Here is a 22,450-nt window from a genome sequence, read left to right as displayed (position 1 = left end):
ATTGTGTCAAATTAGAAAGCACTGTTTGGTGTTATTTACTAAAGGCAAATACATTTTGCACTACAAGTGCACTTGAGATGGCACTGAAACTGCACTTGTAGTGCAAAGTGGATTTGCCTTTAGTAAATAACACCCATTGTCAATGAAAACACCAATTTTACATCACAAAACTGCTTTTGAGCATTGAAAGAAGAAGCCACACATTGTTTAATCTCAATCATTTTAATCAAAACACAATCACATGTGCATTTATAAAAGGTTTTTAAAACAAACCAACATGTTTGTTGTATAACAATTTTTTCGGTGACATTAAAAGTAGAAATGTCCTTTTAAGGTAAAACAGGCATGTTTAAAACCAACAAGAAATACACAAATCTGGAACTTACAAAGTTCAACTTTTGTAGAACTTGAAGGCACTATCAGACATGAGTATTTATAAACTGTGTTTGATATTGCGTTCAGATGGGGTGAAGTCACCCCTGGAAAAGCCAAATTTTGAAGATGCACACAAATTGCCGAATGTCAACATGTGCTAGCTGCCATCATGGGGGATCAATGAACGTGTTTTGTGGGTGCAACCCCTTCCTCTCAGCTACTTTATTATTGAGGAAGGGGTTGCACCCCCAAAACGTGTACATTGATCTCTCGTGATGACAGATAGCACATGTTGACACACTGTGTGCATCTTTGGCTTTTTGGCAAAATTTGGCTTTTCGAGAATATGTCAAAAAATGTGAAAAAAATTTTGGGGGGAAAAAAAGCCGAAAAAATTAGGGATTTCGAGGGGTTTTAAACTCTCCCTAAAACATCAGTGATGTTCTTCATTTTGTTTTGAACATCATTGATGTTTTGCTTGATGTTTTCCAAGTCCCTATTACACCCAATGATCTGCCCGATCAGGATCTGGGCACTTTCACTGGTGAAATGGCCTTCATCCACAACATAACAATCATCTAAAATATAGAAACAAAAACACACCATGTATTATAAATATGCAGGCATCCATCTCTTACCTGAGCCTGTGGTCGCAGACACTCACCCATTGTGTTGATAATTTCCACCACGTCTCCCTCCTCCTTCTCCTGTTGGCTTTGTGGCATTTTCACTTCTTCATGAGGTGGGGGATCTGTTGTCTCCTCTGATGAGTGGTGTCCTCCGAGTCTTTTCTCCCCTATGTAAAAAAATAGGTATAGCACACAGATATTTGATGGCAGAAATAGTAATATGAAATATTGCTTGGAAGTGGGGTACAATTGTCTGTTTTGGCAGAGTTCCAAGATGAAGAAATATTTTGTCACTTTGTCAAGCTTGAATACTTACCTGTTTTGTACAAGCTTCATAGATGGAGTCACCCCTATAGTATACACTGGAGCACCTGTGTGGGCCCCCTAATAAAAAGGGTGTTCTTGTGTCCCACACTAGTGCTCCAGCGTCCAGATGTGTAAACAGCTGCTGAGTGTCCTCTCCTTACACAGAATCTAGTTTGCATTTCATTCTAGTTACAAACCCATCTAGACAACAAAATTATTTTAAGAGAAGTAGGCCAGAAAAAATGTATTGAAATGCATCTGGACAAAACATGGTGTTTTATTGGCCGAACGAACAATGTTTCCTACGAACGAATAATGTGTCCATGAACATGAAAGTTGCCATTTTAAATTGTACAACAGTAAAGAAAAGCACATGGAGCAGCACGAACGTTATAAAAATAACGAATAGGAACACAGGACAACTACTTACTTTTTTGCAGCATTCTCTTGATCCTTCTATACTGATCGTGCTCCCTTATTTTGAGGTCCAACCACCGCTTCCTCAGTTGATCCTTGGATCGACGTACCCCAAAATTCCTATGCAGACTCTTCACAACTTAAGTCATGATCTTAGCCTTCTTGACATTGGGGTTGGGGTAAGGTCCATAATTCCCGTCATAGTCGGCCCTCTTCAGGATGTCGACCATCTCTACCATCTCCACAAAGGACATATTTGATGCCTTAAATTGTCTCCTCTGGGATCATGATGTTTCTGGCTCCGGGCTTTCCTCCTCCTCGTTGCTGTAATTAGCACGCACCTGTTGTGTCTCCGCCATGTGCTCTTCCCCATTGCACCGAACGAGAAGGGGTGGGGAATTGACTAGAAAGAACGTCAGGGGCGGGAGGAGTTTCACGCATGCGCAGTGTATATAAAGCGTAACACGCGTGTGTAGTACGTACGATCTGTGAGCGGAGGAAGGAGTATCGGAATCGCCGATCATGATAATGAAGGTAACATTTAAACTTGGCCCTATACTGCTTATAGATTGAGGCCTATATTGGGACAAGATTAGGAGAGTTTAGCCTTACATTAGGGTTTGTCTTGTGTTGTGTCTTGCAGAGAAAATGGATGGCTTCAATGACCACAACTTTCTCCCCCCGTTTCATAGACAAGTACAGGGAGCTGCACTGTCTGTGGCAGGTGAAACATCCACATTATAATCATAAACAAAAGAGGCAGGCAGCGCTGGAGAAACTGCTGGAGTTGGTGAAGCCGGTGGTCCCCATGGCACCATCCCGGCATGGTCCCATATGCAGCACAATGGAATAAGAGACTCAGGTATCACTTTGCCTGCTGGAACCTCAGCAGGGGATCCTGGAGGAGAGACTCACAGTCTACCGTGCTGACATACCGAAGTGGCAACGTCCACAGACCCGAACTCACAGATGCTTTAATTTACCAGCCTTGAGGTGAGAGTTCTGGGAGACCATATGTACACAAAATTTTAAAGGGCAACACCACTATTACCCATTGGAAGCGCACCGCATCCCCATCTAGGATTTCCTATCACAGGTCAACCATATATGAGGACCTAGCCTTTCCATTCATCACATTTTTGGACTATTCACTATTTATTGCACTAATTTATTATTATTGGCACATTTTTACCAGTAATTCTGGGAACACTCACCAGTTATTTAAATTGATCTATTTTATATGTACTGTATTAGCTATGCATTTATGAATATACTATTTGGTTATATATTTATTGGTTATGCACTTAAGCACTTTTATGCAATATAATAGTTTTGCATCACTTTTTCAACAACACCATACCTAGAGGAAATTTTTCCCAGGTTACTAGATCACTGCGCAAAATCACACTTTTGTTTTTTTTTATATTTTATGAACTGCAGCTCAGTGAGTCACCTGCCTGGCTCAAAGTGTCTTTGAACACGCACTTAGGCAATGGCCTAGTCAGGTATAGGATTGGCGAGACTATATATATATATATATATATATATATATATATATATATATATATATAATGCACTGAAGCTCAGTGAGTCACCTGCCTGGCTCAAAGTGTCTTTGAACACGCACTTAGGCAATGGCCTAGTCAGGTATAGGATTGGCGAGACTATATATATATATATATATATATATATATATATATATATATATATATATAATGCACTGAAGCTCAGTGAGTCACCTGCCTTGCTGAAGTATATTAGAAACAATACACCAGGAATGGTCTGCAGTGAGATGAAGCTAAACTGTATACAATGTATTTATATATATATATATATATATATATATATACACAAAGCCAGGATGTATATATACTAAATACACTGCAGCTAACTGTCTCGCCCGCCTGCCTGAAGTGTATTAGCGACAGTACACCAGGAACAGTCTGCAGTGAGATGAAGCTAAACTGTATACAGTGTATCTACAGTATCTCACAAAAGTGAGTAGATCCCTCACATTTTTGTAAATATTTTATTATACCTTTTCATGTGACAACACTGAAGAAATTACACTTTGCTACAATGTAAAGTATTGAGTGTACAGCTTGTCCCCTCAAAATAACTCAACACACAGCCATTAATGTCTAAACTGCTGGCAACAAAAGTGAGTACACCCCCAAGTGAAAATGTCCTAATTGGGACCAAAGTGTCAATATTTTGCATGCCCACCATTATTTTCTAGCACTGCCTTAACCCTCTTGGGCATGGAGTTCACCAGAGCTTCACAGGTTGCCACTGGAGTCCTCTTCCACTCCTCCATAACGACATCATAGAGCTGGTGGATGTTAGAGACCTTCTGCTCCTCCACCTCTTGTTTGAGGATGCCCCACAGATGCTCAATACAGTTTAGGTCTGGAGACATGCTTGGTCAGTCCATCACCTTTACCCTTAGCTTCTTTATCAAGGTGGTGGTCTTGGAGGTGTGTTTGGGGTCGTTATCATGTTGCAATACTGCCCTGCGGCCCAATCTCCAAAGGGAGGGCATCATGCTCTGCTTCAGTATGTCACAGTACATGTTGGCATTCATGGTTCCCTCAATGAACTGTAGCTCCCCAGTGCCGGCAGCACTCATGCAGCCCAGACCATGACACTCCCACCACCATGCTTGACTGTAGGCAAGACACACTTGTCTTTGTACTCCTCACCTGGCTGCCGACACACACGCTTGACACCATCTGAACCAAATAAGTTTATCTTCGTCTCATCAGACCACAGGACATGGTTCCAGTAATCCATGTCCTTAGCCTGCTTGTCTTCAGCAAACTGTTTGCAGGCTTTCTTGTGCATCATTTAGAAGAGGCTTTCTTCTGGGACAACAGCCTTGCAGACCAATTTGATGCAGTGTGCAGCGTATGGTCTGAGCACTCACAAGCTGAATCCCCACCACTTCAACCTCTGCAGCAATGCTGGCAGCACTCATACATCTATTTCCCAAAGACAACCTCTGGATATGAGGCTGAGCACGTGCACTCAACCTCTTTGGTCGACCATGGCGAGGCCTGTTCTGAGTGGAACCTGTCCTGTTAAATCACTGTATGGTCTTGGCCACTGTGCTGCAGCTCAGTTTCAGGGTCTTGGCAATCTTCCTTATAGCCTAGGCCATCTTTAAGTCAAGCAACAATTCTTTTTTTTCAGATCCTCAGAGAGTTCTTTGCCATAAGGTACCGTGTTGAACTTCCTGTGACTAATATGAGAGATTGAGAGCGATAACACCAAATTTAACACACCTGCTCCCCATTCACACCCAAGACCTTGTAACACTAACGAGTCACATGACACCGGGGACGGAAAATTGCTATTTGGGCCCATTTTGGACATTTTGTTGTCAGCGGTTTAGACATTAATGGCTGTGTGTTGAGTTTTTTGGAGGGGACAGCAAAATTACACTGTTATACAAGCTGTCCACTCACTACTTTACATTGTAGCAAAGTGTCATTTCTTCAGTGTTGTCACATGAAAAGGTATAATAAAATATTTACAAAAATGTGAGGAGGTGTACTCACTTTTGTGAGATACTGTATATATATATATATATATATATATATATATAAATTTATATACAAAACCGGGATGCATATTGTAATGACACCCCGAGTATGAAAGGGGTTAAAGTCGTTTAGGACATTCCATACCCAAACACAAAGGCAGTTACCGAACACTTCAATCAGCCGAACAAGGAACCCATACAAATAATTTTCCCCCAAGTACGAGACAAGGCTCTGTCTTGAGGTTCAAGCAGGAATCTTTTTATTTAAACACTGTTATACAGATCCCACTTCAAAACACTTCCCCCCACCCTTGGAAACAGGGCGGGTTAAACTGTCCATTGACAATGTACACACAGGTCAGGTGTGTTTAACTTCTCATCAGTAAACAGTCTAATCAGGGGGACTCCTGGAGGAATCCCCCCTCACTCCATAAACATCCTATAATCCAAGGCAGACAGACACAATAGAACATTGGAATACAGCCACACCCCAAACTAGCACAGCAAATAGTACACAACATAATGAGACAGCACTCATTATATATACATATATACAGCATTGAGTCTGACTAGCACAGATCATAGTGGGGTTCTCATTCACCCTGTGCCCCTATAAGTGACTCCCGTCACAATGGCATATCCCGGGTCCCCAGAGTCTGTGTGTCTTGGGGGACATGGACCTGAATCTACGCCACCTCAAGGGTCCCCAGGCATATAGCTCACAAAGAGCACCATTCCCCCAAATGCCAGGGCCCATAATCGGTCGGCAAGAGGCTAGCATTCAGTCCCCTCCAAAAGCCTCTGTCCCGACTAGGTCTGTCACACATATATATACTAAATACACTGCAGCTATCTAACTGTCTCACTTGCCTGCCTGAAGTATATTAGGAATTGCCTGTGATGACGCAGTGCATTATGGGCCATGAAGCGCTACTCGAATTTGGCGTGAACGGCCCATTATGTTCGAAATTCGGCGAACAAGCGAACGGCCGATGTTCGAGTCGAACTCATGTTTGACTCGAACAGACAGCCCATCCCTATCAAAGACACTTTCAGGCTTTCAGGCAGGCAGGCCAGGCAGGTGAATCAGTGATCTGCAGTGCATTAAGATATATATACAGTCTCCTACATATATATACAGGGCATTCTAATCTAGCCAAGCCTATGCCTGTCTACAGGCCAATCCTGGTGTAATTTTTCTAGTAAACTTCAGGCAGTGTTTTGCTAATCCATTTTTTACACCATGTCTGGAAGGCTACCAAGGAAAGGTAGAAGCTCACAGGCCACTAAAAGAGGGCAAGCAGGCTCTGTGTCTACAGCTAACAGTGCTGGTTGTGGACACAGTGCATCCTCAGTACATGGCCGTGGGGCACACTTGTCCTTTTTTTCGACAGCTGGCCGTGTTGAGCCACAACATGCAGAAGAGTTGGTAGAGTGGATCACAAAGCAGTCCTCATCCTCCTCTTCCTCTGTCACCCAGGCTAAGACAAGTTTGGCTGCCAATGCAGCTGCAAAAGTGGCCTATTCAGTCGGCTCAATGGCATCAGTCACTCCTTCCCTAGCCCCACCATCATGTCCTGAGGAGTCCCCCGAACTGTTTGACCACAATGTCGGGTACTTTCTGCAGGAGGATGCGCAGCATTTTGAAGGCTCCGATGATGACATGTGCAGCAGATTGCACTGCTGCTGCTTGCAACATATGTCTGAAGCATTTAAAGAGTGGCCAAAACAGCAGCCGCTTTGGCACCACATGCTTGACCAGACATATGTCAAGCTCCCATGCAGTCCATTGGCAACAGTACTTAAAAGACCCACACCAAAGAACAAGGCAGACCTCTTCTTGCTCCTCATCAGCTGGGATCTCCAACCCCGCTATACCTTCAGTCCTCTCAGAGACCTGCACTGAGAGGAATGAAGGTGTAGAATTAGGTGTCCCAAGCACTTGCGGGCAATCTTGCCATCCACATGCTAAGGGGCTGAATGTTAGTTTGCCTAAATTGCTAGCACTCCAACTGCTGCCTTTTCAGCAGGTAGACTCTGCCCCCTTTCGAGAATTTGTGGAATGTGCGGTACCTCAGTGGCAGGTTCTCAAGCGCCATTTTTTTCTCGGAAGGCCATTCCGGCTCTCTACCGGCATGTGGAAGGCAATGTCTTGGCCTTGCTAGACAGGGTGGTCAGCGGTAAGGTGTATATTACCGCTGACTCATGGTCCAGCAGGCATGGACAGGGACGTTACCTTTCTTTCATGGCATACTGGGTAACCCTGCTGGCAGCTGGGAGGGATGCAGGACAGGGTGCAGTAATATTGGAGCTTGTTCCGCCACCATGCCTCCAAAATGCTAGTGGTGATTCTGCCACATCTCTCTCCTCCACCCCCTCCTCTTCTTCTTCCTCTATGGCCTCTTCCTGTGAAGATTTGTCCTCAGAACCAGCGGTGCTCCGTAGGCATTCTAGGGGCTACGCAAGCACTCAGGCAAAAAGATGCCATGCGGTGCTTGAGTTGGTCTGCTTAGGGGAAAGGAGCAACACTGGGGCAGAGATTCTGGCAGCTCTGCAGGGGCTGGTTCAGAGGTGGTTGACACCACGCCAGCTTCAGCCAGGAATGGTGGTTTGCGACAATGGCACATACCTCCTCTCTGCCCTCTGACAGGGACACTTGACCCATGTTCCCTGTTTGGCTCACGTCCTTAATTTGGTCTTGCAGTGGTTCTTGTGCAGGTACCCGTGCTTCAGGATCTCCTGAGGCAGGCCAGGAAAGTCTGTGGGCATTTCCGCCGGTCATATAATGCCAGTGCTCGGCTGGCTGACCTTCAAAAGGAATGCAACCTGCCTAAGAACCGCCTCATCTGTGACATGCCCACCAGGTGGAACTTAATGTTGGCAATGCTGCAACGGCTGCACATGCAGCAGAGGGTCATCAATGAGTACCTGTGCGAGTATGGCACTAGGACAGGGTCAGGGGAGCTTGGCTTTTTTCCCCCACGCCGATGACTAATGATCAAGAATGTATGCACTGTCCTGTCACCATTTGAGGAGGCCACAAGGATGGTGAGCAGTGACAGTGCATGCATCAGTCATACTGTCCCTCTTGTCTTCCTGTTGGAGCACATGCTGCGTGGATTAATAGATAGGGCACTTGAGGCAGAACAGAGGTAGGAAGAGGAGGACTTCCTTACCTCTCAAGGCCCCCTTTATCCAGACAGTGTTCCTGCAGGCCCGCCTATCACACAGGATAAGGAGGAAGAGAAGGATTAGGATTGTGTCAGCATGGAGGTGGAGCCTGGCACTCAGAATCAGCAGCAGTCTTTAAGGGATTATTTTCAGTCCCCAGAAACCCATGGACTTTTAAATGACTGGGAGGAGGTTGCTGTGGATCATGTTGTCCATAGTGAACCAGAGGACTCCAGACCGAATGCCTCAGTAAACCTATGCTGCATGGCCTCCCTGATCCTACAAAGCCTAAGAAAGGACCATCAAATTCGTGGTATCAAGGAGAGGGATCAGTACTGGCTGGCAACCCTTCTTGATCCATGTTACAAGGGTAAGGTTGCAGAACTTATCCAGCCTTCGCAGAGGGAGCAGAGGATGAAACATCTTCAGGAGAACCTTGCAGAAAGGTTTGTGCAATGTGTTTCCAGAGCCTGGGAGGTTGCAATTTCCTGGTCCTCCTTGACAACGTGTTGCTGAGGCTTCGGTCAGTCACAGAAGGAGCGATGTAGAAGGTGGGCGTCTGACCGATGCGTTCAGACAATTTTTTGTTAAATAAGTTTTTAGTCCGCAGCCCCAAGGTCTGATCGGTTCCAGCAACCATCACCAGCATCTGATTTACATGGTGCAGGAATACCTTGGGGCAAGATCAGACTTGGAGACCTTTCCAACCGAAAATCCACTGGGTTACTGGGTCTTGAGGATGGATCACTGGCTAGAGCTTGCACAGTATGCAATTGAGCTACTTGCCTGTCCTGCATTCAGCATTCTATCTGAATGCACATTCAGTGCTGCTGGAGGCTTTGTAACAGATCACAGAGTGCGCCTGTCCACAGACTCAGTTGATCAGCTCACCTTCATAAAAATTAATCAGTCTTGGATCACCAGCTATGAAGCACCTGATGCTGATGTAACCAATTAATTTTTTTATGAATGTGAGATCCCTTGAAGACTGCCTATGCTGATGCTGAGTGACTATCTTGTTACGCTGAGTGACTATCCTATTCCTCCTCAATGTTCATGTTGATAGCTTCTAAGAACATTATTGGTTCTGGGCACCAGCACCAGTGCCTAAAGCCCAATTTTTCTGCCCCTGTTTAACAGGGGCGTGTAAATACAATTTTTGCTGTAATATTTTGCAGCAGGGCTCGTTCCTGCACTCAACTAGAGTATCTGTGAGGGGTTGTAGTGTTGTGGCACCAGCACCAGTGCCTAAGGCCCAATTTTTCTGCCCCGGTTTAACAAGGGCATGTAATTACAATGTTTGACCTAATATTTCACAGCACGGCCCGTTCCTGCGCCCACCAAGAGTAAATGTGAGGGCTTACAGTGTTTTGGCAACACCACCACACCACCACCAAAGGCTCAATTTTTCTGACCCTGTTCAACAGGGGTATGTAATTACAATACTTGATATAATATTTCACAGCAGGGCCCGTTCCAGCACCCACCAAGAGTAACTGTGAGGGCTTACAGTGTTGTGGCAACACCACCACACTACCACTAAAGGACCAATTTTTCTGAGCCTGTTCAACAGGGACATGTAATTACAATTCTTGATATAATATTTCACAGTAGGGCCCGTTCCAGCCAAGAGTAACTGTGAGGGCTTACAGTGTTCTGGTACCACCAACACCTAAAGCCCAAATTTCTGCAGGCAGTCACCTACTTTCAAACATCTGAGTTACAAACGACTCCTACTTATAAACGGAGGGAGACAACAGGAAGTGAGAGGGGTCTAGGAAGGGAAATTCTCTCCTGTAAGAGTTAATATGGGAAAAAGGTGTCTCCACTAATGCTTTATTATCACCAATCCTTGTTTCCCTAAAAACCCCAAATTTTCTAAATCCAACTTTCATTTGGGACAAAAAGTGAGGTGAAATCTTCTGAACAGGGGCACAGACAGCAAAACAAATGTTACAGGGATGATAACCCTTCCCTATGTTATCCAAAAAGCTTAAAAATAGATTTTTTTGGCTGGAGCTACAATAACTTGTATATTAGCCTTTAAAATTCGCACTTTTGATTTCTCACGTTCGAGTCCCATAGACTTTAACGGTGTTCGAATGTTCGCGTGAATTTTTGGTCCGTTCGCATGTTCTGGATGCAAACCGAACTGGGGGGTGTTCGGCTCATCCCTAGTCATCATGGAGATGTGGATGAGGACTCCAGTGGCAACCTGTGAAGCTCTGGTGAACTCCATGCCCAAGAGGGTTAAGGCAGTGCTGGAAAATAATAGTGGCCACACAAAATATTGACACTTTGGGCCCAATTTGGACATTTTCACTTAGGGGTGTACTCACTTTTGTTGCTAGCGGTTTAAACATTAATGGCTGTGTGTTGAGTTATTTTGAGGGGACAGCAAATTTGCACTGTTATACAAGCTGTACACTCACTATTTACATTGTAGCAAAGTGTCATTTCTTCAGTGTTGTCACATGAAAAGATAGAATAAAATATTTACAAAAATGTGAGGGGTGTACTCACTTTTGTGAGAATATATATATATACCGTATTTATCGGCGTATAACACGCACCGGCGTATAACACGCACCTCAATTTAGGAGAGAATTTTAAGGAAAAAAAACTTTTAGGAGGGAAGTTGAAGGGAAAAAAACTTACATTTAAATGCCCATCATTGCAGCCTTCTCAGTGCAGCCTTGCCCCAGTCCAGCCTTGCCCAGTGCAGCCTTATCAGTGCAGCCTTGTCAGTGCAGCCATGTCAGTGCAGCCTTGCCAGTGCAGCCATGTCAGTGCAGCCTTGCTAGTGCAGCCATGTCAGTGCAGCCATGTCAGTGCAGCCTTGCTAGTGCAGCCATGTCAGTGCAGCCATGTCAGTGCAGCCTTGCTAGTGCAGCCATGTCAGTGCAGCCATGTCAGTGCAGCCATGTCAGTGCAGCCTTCCCCAGTGTCCAGTCCAGCCTTGCCCCAGTCCAGCCTTGCCCCAGTGCAGTCTTGCTGAAGCCTGTGAGCTTCAAAATCGCCGACCGCGATTTGAAAATGGCGCCGCCGGCGCCGAAATACACAGAGCCGGTCCTCGGCTCTTCTCGGCGGCTCTCGTTTACTTTCGGTTCCACTCGGACGGTGAGAGGAGCTATCCGAAACTAGCCGAGTATACTCGGCTAGGTTCGGGAGGCGCTCGAGTGAAAACGAAAGCCGCCGAGAAGAGCCGAGGACCGGCACTGTGTATTTCGGCGCCGGCGGTGCCATTTTCAAATCGCGGTCAGCGATTTTTTAATTCTGACAGGTCAGGATCGCAGGGGATCGGCGTATAACACGCACCTGCGATTTTCCCCTGATTTTAAGGGGAAAAAAGTGCGTGTTATACGCCGATAAATACGGTATATATATATATATATATATATATATATATATATATATATATATATATAAAACAATCAATTAGACTGATTATTTAATTTTTTTTTTAAATCCCAGGAACTAACATTCTCAAAACTAACATACTGGCAACAACTGAAATTATTTGTAATCTAATTGTAACCTGTACATATGGATGCCTTCCCATTTCAACTACCAGTCAAACTATGAGGCATCTAAAATTGTAAACTGCTAATGAGCTATTTAGAGGAAAATAAAGTATATGTGCTAATGTCCTAATGAGAATTCCTTGTATTTTCTGCTTTGTCTCCCAGGTTATTTGCACCCATGAAAATTATTCTCAATTATTGGAGTCTCAGAATGTTTTAAATGAGTTGGAAACCTACTCCCATGATGCAAAGCAGCTGTGCAGATAAAGGAGCATGCATACTAGTCTTGCACAGTCAGCAAACAATTGTTTTCTTTCACTAAACTATGACGAAGATTCAAATTGTAATGTATAACACTGGTAATTAATCTAGTTTTTTTCATGGTTAATACAAGAAAACTCATTTCGGGATATATTTTGAGTAAGGAGGACCTATCTATATCTGTAAACGAATGATATCATTATTTGGGGAAATGAAAGTTTAAGCTCTGTAAGACATACAATCCCACAGAGATCTCTGCAGAGGAACTTGTACGTGCAGGTGTTTAATGTGATAAGGTACGCTGCCATTTATCTGTGTATTTGCAGACAAATATTAACATAGGCATGAATTAAGCTTTTAATCCCTTTATTATGAATTGAATATCTTTATTTTAACAAACATCAACAATGCACAATACTGTATTTCAAACTATTCATTATGATTCCCCACAGTGTACCGTTACATGATACACCATAATGCGCGTGTTAATATAATGGCAGACATCTGTTTTACTATACCTAGTGTTTATTTTTTTATATATACAGTTTTAGCATTGAGTAATTTTCATAGACATGTCAGTTATGCAGTTTGATACAACTGAACCACAATACAGATACTAGCAATATGTTATTGAGGCACTACACATGCATTGGGATCATATAATTTTCCCTGTTTCTTAGTAGTACGGATCTTAGTGTAGGGCACTTACATTAAAAATATTATCACTGTAAAAAGAATAGAAAATGATTGCACTAACATTGCCTACTATTACATTACCATTGGATCAAAGGCTTGGTTATACTTGTAAGGAAATAGCATTAGAGTTGGTTTCCCATAAGAGCAATGATGTGATGATGGTGCATAAGATATGCATGTATCATGTGTGTATAATGATATTATGTGATTATTAATAAAGGACGATGGTATTGTTCATTTAGTTAGTCACCTTAGGACCTTTGTTTGGTTATGATTATTGAGGTTGTACTATTTGACTAAATTACTAAAAATTCTCAAATTAGATTGTCCCCTAAACAGACATTTTGGAAGCTGGAATTGACAAAGGAAAACAATGTATTTGTTCTTTAAATTGTTAATTGATCACAGCAATGTACTGTATATAGAGTAAATATAAATAGTAGTTGGAACCTAGTAAATTTGACATGTGGACACATTTTTTTATGTACCCTAATTCATATAACATGACTATTTTCAGCAATAATCATGAAATTAAACAAATAATACTAATAGAAACATAATAATGTAAGGAATGTACAGTTGTAGTTCCCTCATTAGTGGTCAGTAAAGAACAGCCTACTTATGATGGAGGTCAGTGGAGAAGTGCCCTCTTGTATTGGTAGGGCAGTCATCCTTGATGGCCAGTGGATAATTGCCCTCTTAGTTTGGTGGCTAGTGTAGTGCCCCTTTACATTAGTGACCAGTGGTGAACAAACCTTATAACAGTGGGGGAGAGCCTCCTTATGTTGTTGGTCAGTGAGGTTCCCTCTTACATTGGTGACATTGCAAATTCTGGTATAAGGTTCAAAACTTCCCTTTACTCTCATGATGTGTAAGCAATGGATGAACCCAATAGCACTATTTGGCTTGCCCCAATCTCCGCATCTGCCTCTTCCTCCTCCTCAGTATATCTAGTGCAATCACAATGATTAGGCCTGTTGCCCTAGACATCCCATTTGCCAATGCCTCTCCAAAACAAAAATTAGATTGTCTCTGTCTCTCCCTATTTTTCTCCCTCACTTCTTCCCTCAACCCAAAAACAGGAAGGGGATGTAATGTCAGAGGAAATAACCTGCAAAATGCATAGCAATTTAATAAAAACATGTGTCAACACATGTCAATGTGCGCTAAAATGTGTATCAATGCGCATAAAAATGCATGTCAATGCACATCCATTGTTTGAGCATTTTTATGCATTTTAATGCATGTTTATGTGTGAACGGCCCTAAGACATAACCCAAACCTTTCATTTAACTAATTTGTTTAAAATTTAACATATTTTTACATATTGGTATCATTCACCCATGGCCATGCCTAGCTTCCTTTGCCTTTTGTTTTTACAATAGCTTGCCTATTCTATGCATACATACAAATAGTGTTCACAAGTAAATATTTTAAAGACATAAAAGCTATCAAAGGGTCTTTACACATTCTCATCTCCACTTATAGACACAATTTTTATGTATCTTTCTGGGCAAACAGCACCACAAAGCTGCAGAATCAGAGAAAGAAGAAGAGTTTGGTTGCTTGCTGATTTGCCCAGTGGCAGCGTTGTTTCCATATATTTCAGCTTGCCTATTCGCTGTAAAAATAGCTCTAATTTACAAACAAGATGTGCACCCTATAACCTTCAATAGGATTCTCCCCTATGTTTAGGTTCATCAAATTTCAAGCAGGATTCACCAAACAGCAAATCCAGCCTGTGCAGGTTTGCTTGTCTCTATTTATGACTAGACAAAGGGTTAACTAAAAAGAACAAGAAAAAAAAGGCATAAATATTTCAACCCTTTATAAAAAATTACCATGTATAAGCCTTAAAAAATTATATTAATACATTGAGCTGTTGTTACTGAAGCACTGAAAATGTGGAAATCAGCAATTGTTCTATATTAATATATTTTTCTTTTCTCTTATGCAATTGCTAGGAATGCATTTGGTTGATAATTTTATATGGGTTTGTTCTTACCTTAATATGATATGTTTAAATACCTTTTCAGGATAATTAGCATCCTGTTTTATGTTCTTTTTTGTTCAATAATACACATTTGCATGAATAATAGACATTTGCATAAATGAATGCAAGTGTTTAGTAAAATATATTTTAAAGCTTTTAATTGAAATTTAGATTATATTTGATATTGGTAGTGATAATAACCATTTGTAACATGATTTTGTTGAAATAATGCTTCCTATCAGCAATGTACGATATTGAAAATATAGTTTTATAAAGGTGCTTATATTATACATGCTGACATTGGCATTGTCAATCATATAATAGTGCTTATATCATTCATGTTCACATTTGTGAGCTTTTAAAGATAACAGTCAGGCCTAATTAGGGGGAAGGGTTAGGAGTGGGGTGGGGGGCATTTAAAACCCAGGTCCAGCCTCTCCCATGACAATTTAGGGCTTGCCATATTGAGGCAGCTTAAAGCATTTGTTACCCCAACACTTCATATTCCTTATATACGGCTGCTGTACCATGTACTGTACTTGTATGAGAAAGTATCCTGTTCTCTTTGTATTGCTTCCTTTGTGTGAAATCCCTAGTGTTCTTGACAGTCCCTCTGCTTTCCGACTAAAAACTGACCACACTAAGCAGGGGAACATACTGTGGTCAGTTCTCGAGCTATGCTGGGAACTTGGTGTACTCTTCTTCAAATATTTGGATTCATCCTGACAAGCCCCCGCTGCACAGCCATTCACTGGCAAGCTCAGTGTGCTGCTGCTTCTCCTCCCTCCAACTCTAATGCTGATGAGAACAGAGGGAATGTGATCATTTAGAAAAAAAGGGAAAAAAAGTATTTATAATGTTTTTTTCATATTTATACAAAAATGTTTTGCCTTTCATTTCTATTTTAAACTGAATGGGTTGTTTTACAAGGTGATCATTTGCAATCACGTTAAGACAGAGATTATTGCTGTTATAAGTGTAGTCTGTACCCAAAATGCAAGTTAGAGACTTTCTTAAAAGTTTAGATTGAACCAAAATTAATGGACATATTTTAGTGCACATTCAAACCATGTAATGTTGTAGACTTTCAATGCCAATTTTAGAGAATCTGCATTCTAGTAAAGGTGTCATCAAGGAGATGTCTTTTATCTCCTTTAAGTAATTTCCTTAGTGCTTATGTCTCATTGTAATTTGTGGATTTATCTGCTCAAAAGAGAGCACATTGTGATGTGGCCTCGACTAAACCTTTGAGACCTGGATGGTGGGGCAACATCACCTCAATCTCTCCTAAGTAAATTGCACAAATATAGATAGCACTAATATAGTTGCGCTCTGAGTTCCCCCTACTTGTGGGAGTATGGCACCCTTTGCTGTATTCCATCAAAAGGGTAGTTGAATATGCCTTCTTTGTACTTCTGATGTGAGAAGGAAGAGTTATTCCTCCTTCATGCAGAGTAAGTGGCCTAGAAGAAAATGTTTCTGTGGAATCTTTGATCATGATGTGGGGCCTATGCATTATCCTAGAAAATGAAAGTTCTCTTTTCAGTAACTTTTCAGTGCTACTCTTTAGCACCATAGAAGAACATCTGGTCTTAAGGTTTGAACACTTTAGTAGGGGAAGGGGTTGACACAACAGTGAGGTTAGGAGTGCAAAGATGGTTGGGAGATCAGAATGGGCAAGGGCCAGAGGACCTAAGTGTACGCTAATAGAGAGGGCAACAATCTCTTGTTGTAACTTAGAAATTACCCCAGGGATGCTCGAAGGAATAGAGAGAGAGATTGGTAATCTGCATTAGTGCAACAGTGACAAACCCAAGGCCTTCTGAGGTCCTGTGCATGACAAAGGAAAGTGTCAGTTATAGCAAGAGGGTAGTGTGACCCACCTGTTTGTGATACCTTACTGAGTTGCTTGCAGAAAAGCAACTTAAAAAAATCCTGAGGATTGTAAAGAATGGGTGCATTCACAACTTAATAATTCAGTTATCAGTCACAGCACAAGTTAACTAACTAAGCAATGCAAAGAACAAACAGACCAAATGATAAAGTGGTATTTGCCAGGCTAGGCTGCAGAACACTGTCAATGTCAGAAGGCATTTTTTTAATTTAAAACTTTGCTTGCTGCAGGAATTTTTTCAAAAAAAGGGACCACAACAGTGCTGACATTTCATTAACATAGCGGTGTTGTAAGCAAACTGTACATTGAATACAGAGCATTGCTGGTGTTTCTTTGGCATTTCTGAAGGTTCCAAACTACTGCATGTTTGGGCTAGGATTATTATATAATATTCATCTCCTGGATAATATTCAGATTTTAACTTACATTGTATTCCATGTTATTTCCTTGTTTTCTGGAAAATGTAATACAAGCTGTAACACAGATTTTGGACAGTCTATAGAATAAGTTATATGAAGGATAAGAGCCTTAACACTTCTAAACAATCTTTAAATACATGCCTTACAAGTTAGGCCTATGCACACTTGAGCTAAAAAAAAAAATCTGCTTTTACAGGTGTTTGAGCTTTTTTTTCTGCATCTAAATGCTCCTAGATGTTAACCTATGTGCCCACACACACATAGGAGTTTAAAAGCGTTTAGAGGCAGGGGAATTTAGAGGCAGAAAAAAAACATCACTTGTGTGTTCTGGGAGGTGCTTTTGAGTATAAAAAACATCTGTCTACACATGGATTAACAAGCATTATCACTAGGCACAATTAGGCGTATTCCTGTGTTCCCGCGTTACTGCATTTTAATGGCCAGAATTCTATGCAATAGAAAGTATTAATGCCAGGTTCCTGAATGTGCATAAATGCGTGTAAACACACATGAACCCGCATACAAAAATGTGTCTGTTTACCATATTTTTGCTGCTGCTAAACTCCTGTAGGAGAAAAAAGCATTAATAGAATACAATATGCATGAAGCCTTACAGTTACTGTCAATAATATACTGTATTCAGTAGTTGTTTTTAAGGTTTATTACTTCTGTACATTTAAATACATTTTCAAAGAACACATGTGGGGAGGGGGTTTGTCTTTCTCAAAATCCATGCTGGCTCTCAGCACCCTTCACAATAGATTAGATAAAATATATTGGAAGTAGTGAGTACGGATGAGGGAACTTCTTACTGAAACCAGTGTTTTGTTTTATTAACTTAGTATTTTTTTGTAACAAAAGACACTAATTGCACCACTCCTCCTCAAGGGTGCAGTCCAGTACACTGGGCTTCTATTACCTGTAATAGTTGTAAAATGAGAGGATGAGAGGCATGGAGGGAACAAAAAAGAGTGAGAATGTGGGAGAATCTTCCATGGTGTAATACTTACTGTAGGTGAATGCAAACTTTCATGATTCTATTTAAAAAAAAGGAGGTAGTGAAGAATTCATATCTGGTGAAGTTACGAATGATCTGGGGTTGGCCCCAATCTGGTTATTTTTTATGGAAATTTGAAATCATCAAATGGTGAAAGGAGGTTGATTTACTAAAGACAAAAAGGCTGTTCATGTTACATGGGAATTTTTATTTTGCAAAGGGAATTTTCACTCAGCTTAGTGAATGTGCTGAAAAGTCACTTTGTACTGAATTCCCAATCATGTACAAGGAAAAATTAAAAAACTGTATTTTTTGCTTACATATGTTTGGATGATCAAAGTAATGAAACTGACATATAACATTAACCATAAGTATATATAGATGCACACCATTATGGAATTAATATGATATATTAATTAAAAAACTGTATTTTTGCTTACATATGTTTGAATGATCAATGTAATGAAACCACCATATAACACATATATATATATATATATATATATATATATATATATATATATATATATATATATATATATAGTTTTTTTCACAATCAAAAGGAATTTTTATTGATAGAAAAGAAATAGCATACATTTGACAGTATATATATAGTAGGAAAGACATAAGAAAAACAATGTCAGTTTTAAACAGTATAACAGTGCGCATATTATCATTGCAATTATACAGTTGTATAAATCTTATGTAGAGTCAGTTAAATAGTATGTGCGTTAAGAGGGTGGGAGGTAGTGGATGATGAGGGGTAGGATGGGTAAGGGGAGGTGGTGGGAAGGAGGGAGAAAGGTTAGGTGGGAGATAGGATTTAAGTAGTGGATGTAGCATGAAGAAAACATAATAAGAATGACAATAAAATAATAATAATAATTGTGGTAGGGAAATTTGTTTTGGACTCAGGGAAGCCGAAAGGCTTATATGTGTTATTGGAACAATTGGTATGTGTAGTGCTTAATAACATCATTTATCATAATTCCGGAGTTATAGCATCTAATGATTATGTAAGCAGAGATTGGTATTCATTTGAGAAGGTGAATAATAACCAAGGTTGCCACATTTTATTAAAGCTAGTACTATTTTCCTTTTTCATCACCAGCATTTCTTCCATTTTGTACATGTATTAGACTCTGTCCAGCCAATCCTTGACCGTCAGGGTGTGAGTAGATTTCCAGTGTAAGGGAATTAGAGTTTTTGCTGCTGTTAATAGATGCCTGGATAAGGACTTCTTATATTTACTTATAGTAAAGGAGTTAATGTGTAGAAGGCAAGCAGCTGCATTTAAGATAGTCTTAGTATCGGTTATGTGTTTAATCCATTTAGTGATTTTATCCCAGTAGTCAAGGATTGGGGGACACCTCCACCATATATGCATGAATGAACCTGTTTCTTTACTACAACAGCATGTGTCCGATGCTGTGTGGAACAATTTTTTACCCTTTTGCGGTGTCATATACCACTGTGTGAGGATTTTGTAAGAAATCTCTTGATATCTTGAGCTAAGTGAGCATTTATGTGCCACAATACATGCCTTTTCCCATTGAGTGTCACTTATTTTGATGTCTAGGTCTGCTTCCCATTTTTTTTATCTTTGCTATTCTCATCCTGTGGTGGGTAGGTTAACCACCTGTACGCTAATGAAGTTGTTTTAAAGACCTGAGGTCTCTTGTAACAGATATCTTCTAGAGGTGATAACCTTAGACAGTATGAGGCTTTGTGTTTACTGTTGAGCAAAAAGTCTTTTAGCTGTATATAAAACCAGAAATCTGGGAATGGATCCCCGAACTCTGTTTTAAGAGTTTCTAGTGGTTTGACTTTGTTTCCGTTAAGGCAATGGATGGCTGAAGCGCGTACTCACGAGCGGACTTTACGGCCTACTTGGTCCGGCGATCTTTCCGACGGACTTTGTAGCGTAGGTGCGCCGGACTTACAAACGGACGGACTTGGACACACACGATCACTCCAAAAGTCCAATGGTTTTGAACGCGGTGACGTACAACACGTACGATGGGACTAGATAAAGGAAGTTCAAGCCCCACTACGCCACCCTTTGGGCTCCCTCTGCTAATCTCATGTTTATCTTGTGTTAGTAGAAGTTTGGTTAGAGACGATTCGCGCTTTTCTGCGGTTCAGTTTATGTTTATGAGGTTTGTATCTGCTTTGCAGTGCGTGTTGGTCAGTTTGTAACCTGCCTAGCAGGCCGTTCTGGTCCACTCGTTCCTGATCTTCAGGTCGCTCTTCATAGGCCTTGCTTTTCTTCAGTGCATTTGTTGTAAGTTTGTTTGTTTGACCAGCCGACCGTTTTGAAGCCATGTTGTGTGGACATACTCGTTCTCGAGTTCATGCTACGTGGGGACTTGGTGTTGGGGTTAATACTTTGACCCGAGTCCAGTCCATGAACAGGGCGAGGAGGAGTTCATGGACGAAGAATTGGTTGCGCCAGCGTGACCAATTCTCGCACATGCCTTTGCTCCATGAGATCCGTGAGAATAATCCTGAGGATTTCAGGAATTATCTCAGGATGATGGACCCTGTTTTTGAACGTCTGCTGGCTATGCTGACCTCTTATATCTGCAGGCAGGATACCTGCATGAGGCAAGCCATCACTGCGGAGCAGAGGCTAGTTACCACTTTACGTTACTTGCGGACTGGGAGAAGTCTTCAGGACTTGAAGTTCTCGACAGGCATCTCCCCCCAGGCTCTGGGGATCATAATCCCAGAGACCTGTTCTGCTATAATTCAGGTCCTGCAGAAGGACTATATGAAGGTAAGTTTTATCCTTTAACATTACATGATATGTATTTAATGTTTGCTAATGTATTGTCTAAATGTCCTCGTTACCTAATTACCATGCTTGGAATATGCTGTGAATGTCCCCTTTATCTTCATGCATGCCTGTTTTTTTACATTAATCATTTTTGGCCTACATTAGGGATGAGCCGAACACCCCCCTGTTCGGTTCGCACCAGAACATGCGAACAGGAAAAAAGTTCGCTCAAACACACGAACACCGTTAAAGTCTATGGGACACGAACATGAATAATCAAAAGTTCTAATTTTAAAGGCTTATATGCAAGTTATTGTCATAAAAAGTGTTTGGGGACCCGGGTCCTGCCCCAGGGGACATGGATCAATGCAAAATAAAGTTTTAAAAATGGCCGTTTTTACAGGAGCAGTGATTTTAATAATGCTTAAAGTCAAACAATAAAAGTGTAATATCCCTTTAAATTTCGTACCTGGGGGGTGTCTATAGTATGCCTGTAAAGGGACGCATGTTTCCCGTGTTTAGAACAGTCTGACAGCAAAATGACATTTCGAAGGAAAAATTCCATTTAAAACTACCCGCGGCTATTGCATTGCCGACAATACACATAGAAGTTCATTGATAAAAATGGCATGGGAATTCAACACAGGGAAACCCCGAACCAAAATTAAAAAAAAAAAAATGACGTGGGAGTCCCCCTAAATTCCATACCAGGCCCTTCAGGTCTGGTATGGATATTAAGGGGAACCCTGGTCAAAATGTAAAAAAAAAATGACGTGGGGTTCACCCTAAATTCCATACCAGACCCTTCAGGTCTGGTATGGATTTTAGGGGAACCCCGCGCCAAAAAAAAAAAGACGACGTGGGGTCCCCCCAAAAATCCATACCAGGCCCTTATCCGAGCACGCAACCTGGCAGGCCGCAGGAAAAGAGGGGGGATGAGAGTGCGGCCCCCCCTTCGGAACCATACCAGGCCACATGCCCTCAACATTGGGAGGGTGCTTTGGGGTAGCCCCCCAAAACACCTTGTCCCCATGTTGATGAGGACAAGGGCCTCATCCCCACAACCCTGGCCGGTGGTTGTGGGGGTCTGCGGGCCGGGGGCTTATCAGAATCTGGAAGCCCCCTTTAACAAAGGGACCCCCAGATCCCGGCCCCCCCCGTGTGAAATGGTAAGGGGGTACTTACCCCTACCATTTCACTAAAAAACTGTCAAAAATGTTAAAAATGACAAGAGACAGTTTTTGACAATTCCTTTATTTAAATGCTTCTTCTTTCTTATATCTTCCTTCATCTTCTTCTTCTTCTGGTTCTTCTGGCTCTTCTGGTTCTTCCTCCGGCGTTCTCATCCAGCATCTCCTCCACGGCGTCTTCTATCTTCTTCTCCTCGGGCCGCTCCGCACCCATGGCATGGGGGGAGGCTCCCGCTCTTCTCTTCATCTTCTTCT

This window comes from Aquarana catesbeiana, linkage group LG02, assembly GCF_042186555.1.
Source record: "Aquarana catesbeiana isolate 2022-GZ linkage group LG02, ASM4218655v1, whole genome shotgun sequence".
NCBI lineage: Eukaryota > Metazoa > Chordata > Amphibia > Anura > Ranidae > Aquarana > Aquarana catesbeiana.
Note: the sequence above shows the minus strand (reverse complement) of the source record.